Source organism: Giraffa tippelskirchi, chromosome 10, assembly GCF_054371585.1.
Source record: "Giraffa tippelskirchi isolate mGirTip1 chromosome 10, T2T-mGirTip1v1.2.pri, whole genome shotgun sequence".
NCBI lineage: Eukaryota > Metazoa > Chordata > Mammalia > Artiodactyla > Giraffidae > Giraffa > Giraffa tippelskirchi.
This window is the reverse complement of record NC_137284.1, coordinates 99,878,179-99,891,892: the sequence shown is the minus strand read 5'-3', so window position 1 is coordinate 99,891,892 and position 13,714 is coordinate 99,878,179. Positions and strand designations below refer to the sequence as shown.

Here is a 13,714-nt window from a genome sequence, read left to right as displayed (position 1 = left end):
AGTAACATGATGTAGATGGTTAAAGGGAGAAAGGGAGAGCTGATCACAAGGTGAGTTTACTCAGACTGAAAAGAAGAAAGGAGAAAAAAATATTTCAGTAGTATCTTCACATTCATGCCAAGGATAGTAGTCATTTATTTTTCTGCATTACTGAGACTAAGGCAAGAATATAAATTATTTTTTTAACTAATCAGAGTACTTACATGCTGAATCCTGATGTCAGAAGGTTTGTAAGAGTAAACATGGTGCCTCAGATGGCAATGAATCTGCCTGCAGCAGGCAGGGGACTGGGTTCAATCCTTGGGTCGGGAAGATCCCCTGGAGAAGGGAATGGCAACCCACTCCAGTATTCTTGCCTGGAGAATTCTATGGATAGGAAATCTGGCGGGGTACAGTCTGTGGCATCGCAACGAGTCAGACATGACAGAGTGACTAACACTTTCGCTTTTTTGTTTATGTTCTGTGAGAAACATTTATGATCACGATTCTAAGTCCTGTTTGCAAGTAATCTTATTTTGAGTGATTATTATAGCAATATATGCTTACAACGGAGAAGGCAATGGCACCCCACTCCAGTACTCTTGCCTGGAAAATCCCATGGATGGAGGAGCCTGGTAGGCTACTGTCCATGGGGTCGCTAAGAGTCGGACACGACTGAGCGACTTCACTTTCACTTTTCCCTTTCATGCACTGGAGAAGGAAATGGCAACCCACTCCAGTATTCTTGCCTGGAGAATCCCAGGGATGGCGGAGCCTGGTAGGCTGCCGTCTATGGGGTCGCACAGAGTCGGACACGACTGAAGCGACTTAGCAGCAGCAGTAGCAGCATATGCTTACAAAAATAATTCAGGCTACACAAAAAATTATGAAGGACTCAAACTCACTTGAATTCCAGCCTCCCAGTGATCTTATTAACATGTGTCTATGTGTTTACTAGCACTTATGTGTGCATCCGTGTGGCATCATCTTACCAATATAGAGATGAATGCAGTTTTATATTTTGTGGGGCTTCTCTGGTGGCTCAGATGGTAAAGAATCTGCCTGCCTTGCAGAAGACCTGGGTTTGGTCCCTGGGTCGGGAAGATGCACTGGAGGAGGAAATGGCAACCCACTCCAGTATTCTTGCCTGGAGAATTCCATGGACAGAGGCTGGCGGGCTACAGTCTGTGGGGTTGCAAATGGTCAGACATGACTGAGCAATTAGCACTTTATATTTTATAGTTTATTTTTGATCATAAGAATTATTTGTACTCAGTCGTTGAATTATTGCCTGGTTTGCTGCTGCTAAGTCACTTCAGTCGTGTCCAACTCTGTGTGACCCCATAGACGGCAGCCCACCAGGCTTCTCTGTTCCTGGGATTCTCCAGGCAAGAATACTGGAGTGGGTTGCCATTTCCTTCTCCAATGCATGCATGCATGCAAAGTCGCTTCTGTCGTGTCCTACTCTGTGCGATCCCATGGACAGCAGTCCACCAGGCCCCTCTGTCCGCAGGATTCTCCAGGCAAGAATACTGGAGTGGGTTTCCATTTAGCCTGGTTTAGGACCATAGAAAAGCATGCATATGTTTGTAAATGTCCGGTTGTTGTTCAGTGTATGCTTTGTTGTAAAGCTATGAGGCCAGACTTTGTGGTATATGGGAGAGGCCCTAGATTCCAGGACTGACTCCAGCACTCACTAACTCTATGAACTTGGCAAGGGCAGTTCAGAGTAGCCTCATGTTACTTTTCTGTCTACTGAGGAGATTTGACTCAGCCTCTAGCTCTAAAAATTTGTTATCTGAATGCTTTATTTTTAGAAAAAGTATATACCTTTATGGCAGCTTATATTTACAAAAAAATTAATCTTCTTTATTATATATGGCAAAGCTTGTAATATAAACTTTGATAGTTTTTGCCTTCATAGCAAAAACAAAAAGAAACAAGATTATTTTAAACTTTGGAAATGTATGACTCATTTATTGAGGTTAAAATATTCTGATAACTCAAAGAAAAAGTGAAATTTGTTGTTAGAGTATTATACAATGTACATATTCATCACTTACAAATATAGTTTTCATCCCATTATATTCTACATGCCCCATGACATGCCAGCTTATCTGTTCAGAGTACTTGCTATGTGCTCAATTGTACATGTGAGATTTCTAATGAAGAAAAATAAAATAAGGAATATTTAGAAATATAATTATGTAGAGGTCACAACTGTGAAAATTGCTTCTCTCACAATCACTATAACTTGACTTTATTGCCTAAATTATGTAGTAATAAAATTATTTTTATACTCCTAGAGTAACTAGCCTTAGTTCTTGGTAAGAATTTGCAATCTATTTATCTAAATAGAAAATAGTTCTGTTATTACAGTCACTTTTGAAGAAGTGTTTTCTAGTACATTTGAAGCCATGAGTTGAAATATTTAAGATACTGTAAAATGAAAAAAAGAACTTTAAAACTATTTCATTAGTAGAAATGTTTGCTGCTATTTGTTTATTATAATTGCTATTTTTCATTCAGATCAGTCTCCATGAGTTATGGGGAGGAATGTAAAGCTGGAGTCAGGATACCTGGACCATAACACTGTTAGGTTGTGAGAATTTGGGCAAATCACCTAACTCTCCTGACTCTATTTTCACTTATATGGTGAGAGTTCCTAAATAGTGTGCATGAAAATGTAATAGAAGTGTAAGCTACAAGTAATTTATTTAGTATTTTTTCTTTCTGGTAGTATGAAATTGCTTGTAAAATTCAGAATGAAATTGTGTACTAAGAATTCAATGTTTACCTCTTCACAGATCAACAACATATAAGTACACAGATTGGTTTTGTTGATTGCTCCTGCTCATTACTATGCTTGCTTTCATTCATTTTTAAGGAAATAAATAACATTTTGAGAAAGCCCTAACTTCATTTCCCACTTGTGAAAGAAGATTAAAGAGAAACAGTTTGTTGACAGATTACATGACTGTCTTATATTACACCAGCTGGGATCTACTAATTGATTTAAATACATGAAGTTGAAGAATATATAGTGTAATAAACTGACTTCCTTTCTGATGGCACTGGGTGTGTAAATATCCACAACGATAAAATGGAATTTTTAAAGGGTGAAAGTAAATCTGTTTTTTAAACTCTGATATATTATTGTTAAAGCATAAATGGAACCCAGTTTTGAAAAGGTGTTCCAAAAGATGCCACAGTTACCTGAGCTATAAACACATCTCCTGGCTCCCCTGATGACTCAGTGGTAAAGAATCTGCCTGCCAATGCAGGAGACATAAGACACAAGGGTTCATTTCCCTGGGTGGGGAAGATCCCCTGATGAAGGAAATGGAAACCCATTCCAATATTCTTGCCTGGGAAATCCCATGGACAGAGAAGCTTGGTGGGCTGCAGTCCATGTCACAAAAAAGTTGGACACAACTTAGCAACTAAACAACAACAACTAACATCTCCAGATAATCTGCAGATTTTATGTCATTTTCCATTAAAGCATTTGCTTTTGGTTATTTATAAGGATTATATTCCTTATTGAAGTTTTCTAGTTATATTTTTATTGTTCTTTTTAATCATTTTCCATTTGAATACATATTATTTAATACATATTATTTGTATGTATAAATAATATATATCCATGTGAATACATAGTATTTAAGAAAATTAACTCCACAGATAAAAATCAGTACTATCATAAGCTAGCAACAGAGGAAGCCAAAAATGTAAAGGATAACATTATTTGCTTATCCCACTAAATAATAATAACCAAATAAATATGATGGCTTCCACAAAACTTGTACCATTATTTTTAAGTCAGGAAACACAAAAATAAAATATCTTCAAAAAATAATATGCGTGCATTATTATTTGGGACTTACACATTCCCATTGAGATTAGTACGATGTGATTTGTCCTGCAGCTGCTTCAAATTAAGAACAGGTGTGGGAGACAGATTATGCAAATACTCATATTAATGTAATTGTCAAATTGGTGTGTTTACCATTGTGCTTTTAAAGGGTAGACTGTATTCCTATTTTAAATGTAAATTAGCTTCATTCTTGAGAGCAGCTTGTTGGTCTATGGAAACTTGGTCCTGGCTTGGAAAGGAATAATTTCTAATAGACGATCACACAATTCTGAAATCTGACATTTTCTTTCCCAGTAAACTGTTTCACACATAAAAAAAAATGACAAGTCTATATTATTTTTAGTACATATGTAGTCATGGAGGTTTGTGTAAATTTGAGTTCATTCTGGCACAAGGCTACTCTTTTCTTTTTTATTGTGGTGTGTAGTAATTACTGTGATAGCTTTTGATCTCCTTTCTTTTCTAACTCAGAACTCATCTCAGCTTTCCATCTTTATGAATCTAAACACTAAAGAAATATAGTCTTTGGAAAAAATTGAATTTTATTTAATTTAATCATAATCTTACCTCATAGAATCTAGTTGCCTTCCATTGTATCTTAATATTTAAAGTGTTTAAACACTAATTTTGGTATTTTAAACTATGTTTTGTGAATACAGAGCAACCTTTTACTACTGTTTCATTCATGTCTCTGAGGAATTTTTACATACCCTATGTCATGATACAGACACACCTCTCCCCAAAAAGGGCTTTATCTTAGACCCTAACTCTTCTACACCTCTTAGTGACAGTGTGTTGGCTATTACAACTAAATATACCAAGGGTGACTAGGCCAGGGAAAAGGAACACTGAGAAGTCAACCAGAGATATTACATAAATCACATTTCTCGCATTCCATCTTACTTTAATGCCTTTTTTCCCTAACAAAAGAAAGGTCATCAGGCTTTTATGATTTTGTTTCACTTGACTAACATATATTCAAGGCTTACTTTGTATATCTGGTACTATATTTCTGCTTTCTCATTTCATGGAATAAGAAATTGAGCTTTAGGAAGGTTACTGTTCAGTCTCTCTTTTCCAACTCTTTGTGACCCTGTGGACTGCAACATACCAGGCTTCCCTGGCCTTCACCATCTCCTGGAGCTTGATCAAACTAATGTCCACTGAGTCAGTGATGCCATCCCACCATCTCATCCTCTGTCATCCCTTTCTCCTCCTGCTTTCTATCTTTCCCAACATCAGGGTCTTTTCTAATGCGTCAGTTCTGCGCATCAGGTGGCCAAAGTATTGGAATTTCAGCTTCAACATCAGTCCTTCCAATGGACACCCAGGACTGATCTCCTTTAGGATGGACTGGTTGGATCTCCTTGCAGTCCAAGGGACTCTTAAGAGTCTTCTCCGACACCACAGTTCAAAAGCATCAACGCTTTGGCGCTCAGCCTTCTTTATGGTTCAACTCTCACATCCATACATGACTGCTGGAAAAACCACAGCTTTGACTATAATACAGACCTTGTGGCAAGGTAACATTTCTGCTTTTTAATATGCTGTCTAGGTTGATCAAAGCTTTTCTTCCAAGGAGCAAGCATCTTTTAATATCATGGCTTCAGTCACCATCTGCAGTGATTTTGGAGCCCCCAAAATAAACTGTATCACTGTTTTCATTGTTTCTCCCTCTATTTGCCATGAAGTTATGGGACCAGATGCCATGATCTTAGGTTTTTGAATGTTGACTTTCAAGTCAGCTTTTTCACTCTGCTCTTTCACCTTCATCAAGAGGCTCTTTAGTTCCTCTTTGCTTTCTGCCATAAGGATGGTGTCATCTGCATATCTGTGGTTATTGATGTATCTCCCAGCCATCTTGATTGCAGCTTGTGCTTCATTCAGCCCTGCATTTCACATGATGTACTCTGCATGTGAGTTAAATATGCAGGAAGACAATATACAGCCTTGACATACTCCTTTCCCAATTTTAAACCAGTCCATTGTTCTATGTCTGATTCTAACTCTTGCTTCTTGACTGGATACAGGTTTTTCAGGACACAGGTAAGATGGTCTGGTATTCCCATCTCTTGACCAATTTTCCAATTTGTTGTGATACACACAGTCAGAGATCAAATTGCCAACATCCAGATGGATCATCGAAAAAGGAAGAGAGTACCAGAAAATCATCTATTTCTGCTTCATTGACTATGCCAAAGCCTTTGACTGTGTGGATCACAATAAACTGTGGAAAATTCTGAAAGAGATGGAAATACCAGACCACCTGACCTGCCTCTTGAGAAACATGTATGCAGGTCAGGAAGCAAAGTTAGAACTGGACATGGAACAACAGACTGGTTCCAAATAGGAAAAGGAGTACATCAAGGCTGTATATTGTCACCCTTCTTATTTAACTTATATGCAGAGTATATCATGAGAAACGCTGGGCTGGAGAAAGCACAAGCTGGAATCAAGACTGCTGGGAGAAATATCAATAACCTCAGATATGCAGGTGACACCACCCTCATGGCAGAAAGTGGAAAAGAACTAAAGAGCCTCTTGATGAAAGTGAAAGTGGAGAGTGAAAACGTTGGCTTAAAACCCAACATTCAGAAAACTAAGATCATGGCATCTGGTCCCATCACTCATGGCAGATAGATGGGGAAACAGTAGAAACAGTATCAGACTTTACTTTTGGGGCTCCAAAATCACTGCAGATGGTGACTGCAGCCATGAAATTAAAAGACGCTTACTCCTTGGAAGCAAAGTTATGACCAACCTAGATAGCGTATGAAAAAGCAGAGACATTAATTTGCCAACAAAGGTCCGTCTAGTCAAGGCTATGGTTTTTCCAGTGGTCATGAATGTGAGAGTTGGACTATAAAGAAAGCTGAGCACCAAAGAATTGATGCTTTTGAACTGTGGTGTTGGAGAAGACTCTTGAGAGTCCTTTGGACTGCAAGGAGATCCAACCAGTGCATCCTAAAGGAAATCAGTCCTGGGTGTTCATGGAAGGACTGATGTTGAAGCTAAAACTCCAATACTTTGGCCACCTGATGCGAAGAGCTGACTCATTGGAAAAGACCCTGATGCTGGGAAAGATTGAGGGCAGGAGGAGAAGGGGACGACAGAGGATGAGATGGTTGGATGGCATCGCCAACTCGATGGACATGGGTTTGGGTGGACTCGGTGTTGGTGATGGACAGGGAGGCCTGGCGTGCTGCGATTCATGGGGTCGCAAAGATTCGGACAGGATTGAGCGACTGAACTGAACTGAACACAGTCAAAGATTTAGCATAATCAATGAAGCAGAAGTAGATGTTTTTCTGCAATTCTCTTGTTTTTTCAGTGATCCAGCAGATGTTGGCAATTTAATCTCTGGTGCCTCTGCCTTTTCTAAGTCCGGAACATCTGAAGTTCTTAGTTCATGTACTGTTGAAGCCTAGCTTGGAGAATTTTGAGCATTACTTTGTTAGAGTGTGAAATGAGTGCAATTCTGTGGAAGTTTGAACATTACTTGCATGCCTTTCTTTGGGCCTGAGATGAAACCTGACCTTTTCCAGTCCTGTGGCCATTGTTGAGTTTTTCAAATTTGCTGGCATATTCAGTGCAGCACTTTCACAGCATCATCTTTTAGGATTTGAAATAGCTCAAGTGCAATTCCATCACCTCCACTAGCTTTGTTTGTAGTGATGCTTCCTAAGGTCCACTTGAATTTGCATTCCAGGATGCCTGGGTCTAGGTGAGTGATCACACCATCGTGGTTATCTGGGTCATTAAGATCTCTTTTGTACAGTTCTTCTGTATATTCTTGACACATCTTCTTAATATCTTCTGCTTCTGTTAGATCCATAACTTTTTTGTCCTTTATTGTGCCCATCTTTGCATGAAATGTTCCCTTGGTGTCTCTAATTTTCTTGAAGAGACATCTAGTCTTTCCCATTCTATTGTTTTCTTCTATTTCTTTGCATTGATCACTGAGGAAGGCTTTCTTTTCTCTCCTTGCTATTCTTTGGAACTTTGCATTCAAATGGGTATATCTTTCCTTTTCTCCTTTACCTTTCAGTTATCTTCTTTTCTCACCTATTTGTAAGGCCTCTTCAGACAATCATTTTGCCTTTTTTTGCATTTCTTTTTCTTGGGGATGGTTTTGATCATCACCTCCTGTTCAGTGTTATGATTCTCCATTCATAGTTCTTTAGGCACTCTATCTAATCCCTTGAATCTATTTGTCACTTCCACTGTATAATCATGAAAGATTTCATTTAGGTCATACCTGAATGGTCTAGTTGTTTTCCCTACTTTCTTCAATTTAAGTCTTAATTTTTCAATAAGGAATTCATGTTCTGAGGCACAGTCAGCTCCCAGTATTGTTTTTGCTGACTGTATGTAGCTTCACCATCCTGACTGCAAAGAATATAATCAGATTTCGATATTCACCATCTGATTGATAGAGTTAATTCTTAAATAGATTGATAAGGAGTTTGAGGCCTTCAAGGAGAAGAAAGGGATCCAGAGTCCCCAAGGAGGAGACAGGGGGCCTAGGCTCTCAAGGAGGAGAAAGGGACAATTTTTTTTTCTACATTCCTTCATCTTAGTCACATAAGACTTTATTTTCTTTATGCCCAGAGCTAATGATTATATAACAAAACAACTCATCTTGTGCAAGGGTATGTTTTTCCTTAAGCTGTGTACTAATGATTATATAACAACATTGTATCTTGCTGAGGGACATGTTTCTCCTTCTTAACAAGAGCTTTCTGACTAATCTTGTTATCTTAAGAAGTATGTTGTGGGAGTGGGTCTGGTAAGACCTTTCTATTGTTAGTTTTAATCTTGTTAGTTTAAGATGTACATTGTGGGAGTGGGTCTGGTAAGAGTAGTGAAGGGGGGCACTCTCTGCCCCTTCTGATGTCCATGTCAGAAGCTTTCTCTGTCCTTTTTCACCTAATAAAACTGCCACACAAAAGCTCTGAGTGATCAAGCCTAGCTCCTGATCCGAAGCTAAATCTTCTCCTTTGGAGATCACGAATCCGACATTGTTCACCGTAACCTGTAATGGTGATATCCATGTGTAGAGTCATCTCTTGTGTTGTTGGAAGAGGATGTTTGCTGTGACCAGTGTGTTCTCTTAGAAAATCTCTTTTATTTAGCCTTTGCCCTGCTTCATTTGGTATCTCTTGACTTCCTACTTTTGCATTCCAGTCCTCTATGATAAAAGAAGATATCTTTGTTTGATGTTAGTTCTAGAAGTTCATGTAAGTCTTCATAAAACCATTCAACTTCAACTTCTTTGGCATTTTTGGTTGGGGCATATGCTTAGATTACTGTGATACTGAATGGTTAGCCTTGGAAATGAACAGAGATCATTCTGTCATTTTTGAGATTGCACCCAGGTACTGCATTTCAGACTCTTTTGTTGACTATGAAGGCTCCTCCATTTCTTCTAGGAATTCTTATCCACGGTAGTAGATATAATGGTTATCTGCATTAAATTCATCTGTTCTGGTCCATTTTACTTCACTGATTCCTAAAATGTTGATGTTCACTCTTGCCATCTCCTGTTTGACCACTTCCGATTTACCTTGATTCATGGACCTAACATTCCAGGTTTCTATGCAATATTGTTCTTCACAGCATCAGACTTTACTTTCACCACCAGACATATCCACACTTGGACATTGTTTCCACTTTGGCTCAGCCTCTTCATTCCTCCTGGAGCTATTTCTCCACTCTTTTCCAGTAGCATATTGGACACCTACCAACCTGGGGAGTTCATCTTTCAGTGTAGTATCTTTTTTTGTCTTTTCATACTATTCATGGGGTCCTCAAGGCAAGAATACTGAAGTGGTTTGTCACTCCCTTCTCCAGTGGACCAGATTTTGTCAGAACTCTCCACCATGACCTGTCTGTCTTGGGTGGCCCTACATGGCACGGCTCATAGTTTCATTGAGTTAGACAAGGCTGTGATCCATGTGATCAGTTTGGTTAATTTTCTGTGATCGTGGTTTTCATTCTGTCTGCCCTCTGATGAGTGAGGATAAGAGGCTTGTGGAAGCTTCCTGAATGAAAGGAGTGGCTGTGGAATAAACTGGGCTTTGCTCTGATGTGCAGGACCATGCTCAGTAAATCTTTAATTCAGTTTTCTGTCAATGGGTGGGGCTGTGTTCCCTCCCTGTAGTTCTATGGTAGGGGTAATGGCAGTAATGGCTACCTTTGTCAGAAGGACTTATGCCAGCATGCTGAAGCTCCCAGAAATGTTGTATCCAGTGCCCCTGACTGTCAAAAGTGCCTCTGCCGAAGACTCCTGGACACTCACAGGCAAGTCTGGCTCAGTCTCTTGTGGGGTTTGCTGTTCCTTTCTCCTGGGTCCTGGTGCTCACAAGGTTTGTTTGTGTCCTCCAAGACTCTGTTCCCCGAGTCCTGTGGAAGTTCTGTGATCAAATCCCACTGGCCTTCAAAGTCAAATTCCCCGGGGATTCTCAGTCCTTTTGCCAGATCCCTGGGTTGGGAAATCTGTTGTGGGCCTTAGGGAAGTTAAGTTACATGATAGTGTGAGCTGGAATGTAAATTCAAGTCAGTCTGATTCCATTCCCTTTGCCTCTTACTTTGCCATTAATTACTGATAACATGCAGCCTCTTAATTGCTGTCTGAAATATCTCAAGTTTTTTGTTTTTTTTTTAAACAGATCAAAATAAGTGGGATGGCAAATGAGAAAACTGCCGTTTTCTTGAAACTCCCCATTGTTTTGAACCCAGGTTAATTTGTGGTTAAGATAAGGTGCTGGTGATGAAGGGAAAGGGTTGGAGGGATGCATGGGGCCTCCCCCATGAAGGTGGTTTTCATCACCACTACCACTAGAAGATTCTGTCGGAGTGACTCTGACTTCCTTTATTCCTTTCTCTCCTGTACCTCATCATTCTCATCTGTTGGGAAGCACTGTTAAGAAGGCCGTGGGACATGGTAATGACATTAGATGTTTACCCAATGACCATGGGGAATAATCTTTTGATATGGGAAAAAAAAAATGAGTGGCAGTTCTAGACCTCTACTCGAGGTTTTCGTGGCATCATGAGAACTTTAATATCAAGTGATAGGAGATTTTCTGTTAGAGTGTTTTTTTTGCTTTCCAATAATTGGTTCTCTTCCTTCAAGTTTCTTCTCTACCTCCCATCAGGGTCAGGAGGGGGAAAGGGTTTGTGGGGATTGAATCATAATCAGAAATGCCAACCAGATATGCTTCTGTGTGTGCAGCTTGAAGTCTCTATTCCTCATTAAAGATTCTCTCATTTATCAGTATTGGCAAGAAAAGGAGCTGCCACTGAGACCAACAGTGGATAAAAAGCTGATCCAAGGGCAGCTGCTGCTTTCCCTGTAGGGATCAGAAAGGGAACTGCCACATCCTTCAGTCCCCTCATAAATTCCTAGGGATGATCATGGTCTGAATCGTCCCCCCTAAGGAGTAAAACATACAGTGAAAGAGATGCTGGTACTTACTGAATTTAGACAAATGAAAGTATGAGGCAGTGTTTGGTTTTGAAACATAATAGGTACAGCAGTGGCTGTTCAGGCTTCATTCGTTGATTCAAATCCTAGTCCAAAAATGCATTTCCATGGGAATGATCACCAGAAGGTAGTTAAAGGTCTTGCCCATTCCACAAGCTCCTAGGACTTGTAGATTTAGTGCCTCTATGAAGGCACAGTGCCCTACATAAGCAAAGCAGTGAATGCAACCTTTTGATTTTACCATTCACTGTTTTTGACGTTTCCAATGAAGTTGGTAACAGAGACATTTCAGGAGTACTCTGAACAGGAATTTTTTCTACTGTGATGCTTAAAAGTATATTTAAACTATCAACTAAAGTGAGATTTCTACTAACAAAAATATTAATAACCTTAGAGATATTTTATATTCCTTTCTGAATAAAAACCCTAAAATAAGTTGAAAGCTGTACAGTACATCTAATGTGTTACTGTCTGGTTTTTTCCTATATTATCAACTGTTTTGTAATCATTTTACTTTTTCAACAATTGAAATTAATACATAAAATGAAATTTTTAGATTGAGCAGAAAAGCTGTTGCTTTAAAAAATGCCAAATTCCTACCTTGAATCCTTGGGCTCTAACCCTATGCCCATACATTCTTGGACAATGCCTCAAGGTAAAAAACGAAGATTTATTCTTTGTTCAGTGTCTCATTTGAAATATTCAGAATATAGATTTACTCAGAGATTGGAAGCTGGTTTAATACATGTGCCAGCCATCCTGAAAGCCATTTCAATAGACTCTGTACCCTGGCATTTGTTTTAGAAATAATTGCATGCAAATGTGGTTTAACATCTGTACTATGTCTCTTAATCCTAACCAGGCATTTTCCATTAGATGTAGTCTGAAAATCACATTAAGAAAAATATATCATCTGTGAAATTATATTCTGAATGCCCCAAATAGCAGAGAAAGGGACAGTATCCAGTTAAATCTAATGTGAAGCATTCCTTTTTTTCCCTCTGAATCCCAAATTTTAAAATGTGTATTTCATTTCTCTCAGTGCTGCATTATAAAATTGAACTGACATTTTCTGTTTTCCAAATTTTTCAACTTATTTTACCACAGAACTTCTGTGAAGATGAAACTATACTGCTATGTAAAATTATATTAATTTCTGTTTGTAATATAAAATGCAAATTTATTTTTATACCTTTATGGGACTACAATTCAGATAAGTTAAATTTTAGTACACTGTATTCTTGTAAGCAGAGTTTTCCAAGTGGAAGTTTGTTACTGAACTGGCTTTAAATATACTATAATTTACTAGTGTGCTTTAAAAAATGTGGAAAGAATGTTAAGGAATAAAATATATGTCGAGTCCTAGGAAAGAAACTGATTGGAAGGAAGAGGAAGGGGAGTTTCCTGCAGAGTAGGGGGGCAGTTCTTGCCATCACTGAGATTTATAAGAATATTTTGTGCCCTTCTGCTTTTGTCACAGTTACTACTTCAGGATTGTAATACTAAATACCTCAGAAATGTGTTTATGTATTTTACCCTTCATATAATCCTCCAAGAGAAAGGCAGGTGGTGTACACGTGTAATGATGAGAACTTTGAAGGACCTTAAAGCCACTTTGCTTTACAAGATTCACTAGAAGCTCTGGCTTCCACTTCTCTGTCTCCATCCCTGCCACCCTCTCTTCACTAGCACTCTTCTCTGACACTGCTGGACTGTCAGTTTCTCTGGGTGATGCCAAGGGCCTTCGAGCCTTCATAACGGCCTCTGCTTTGGTCTTCAGTGCTCCGCACCTTCAACCACCTCACACCTATTTTTATACTAATGTCCATTTATTATCACTTAGTCTAAAATCCTTTTCTATCCACTGTCTGCCAGGTAAGTACCCCTTCTCTATGCTCCCATAAAAACCTGTGGATCTGTCATAGTACTTATTATGATTACCCATCACTAGTAATTTATCTTCCCGATTTGTCTATAAACTCTTTGGATTAGGGACTCCTACTTAACCCGGTATCCCAATCCTTAACATAGAAAGTAGTTTTCTGTAGTATCCAGCAGAAGTGAGAGGAATCCCACCCAAAATTTAGATGTCGAAGCTAATGACAGTCCACACAAGAGGAGAATTTGCGAGAAATTTGATTATTCACGTGGGAGACTCCGGGGGAGAACTGGTAGGGTACACACAGGTCAAGGCTGGCTTGGGACAGGAGAGGGTGTAGACTGGGTCTGTGTAATGTCTCTGGGTTATGCTGGAGCAAAGATACCTTGAGCAGGTATTTTAAATTTCCCTTCAGTGGCCTGTAAGGGGGGCACACACACAAGGTTTCTGTCCAGGTGTGGGGCCACAGGGGAAAGGGAGGTTGAAGCCT

General features: G+C 39.2%; 1 protein-coding gene across 12 annotated transcripts in view; it reads left to right on the top strand.

The window, feature by feature from the left end:
* The window catches only part of FOXP2 (forkhead box P2), a 1,512,938-nt gene that overhangs the window by 1,335,449 nt on the left and 163,775 nt on the right, over nucleotides 1-13,714 (top strand). The window lies entirely within an intron of this gene.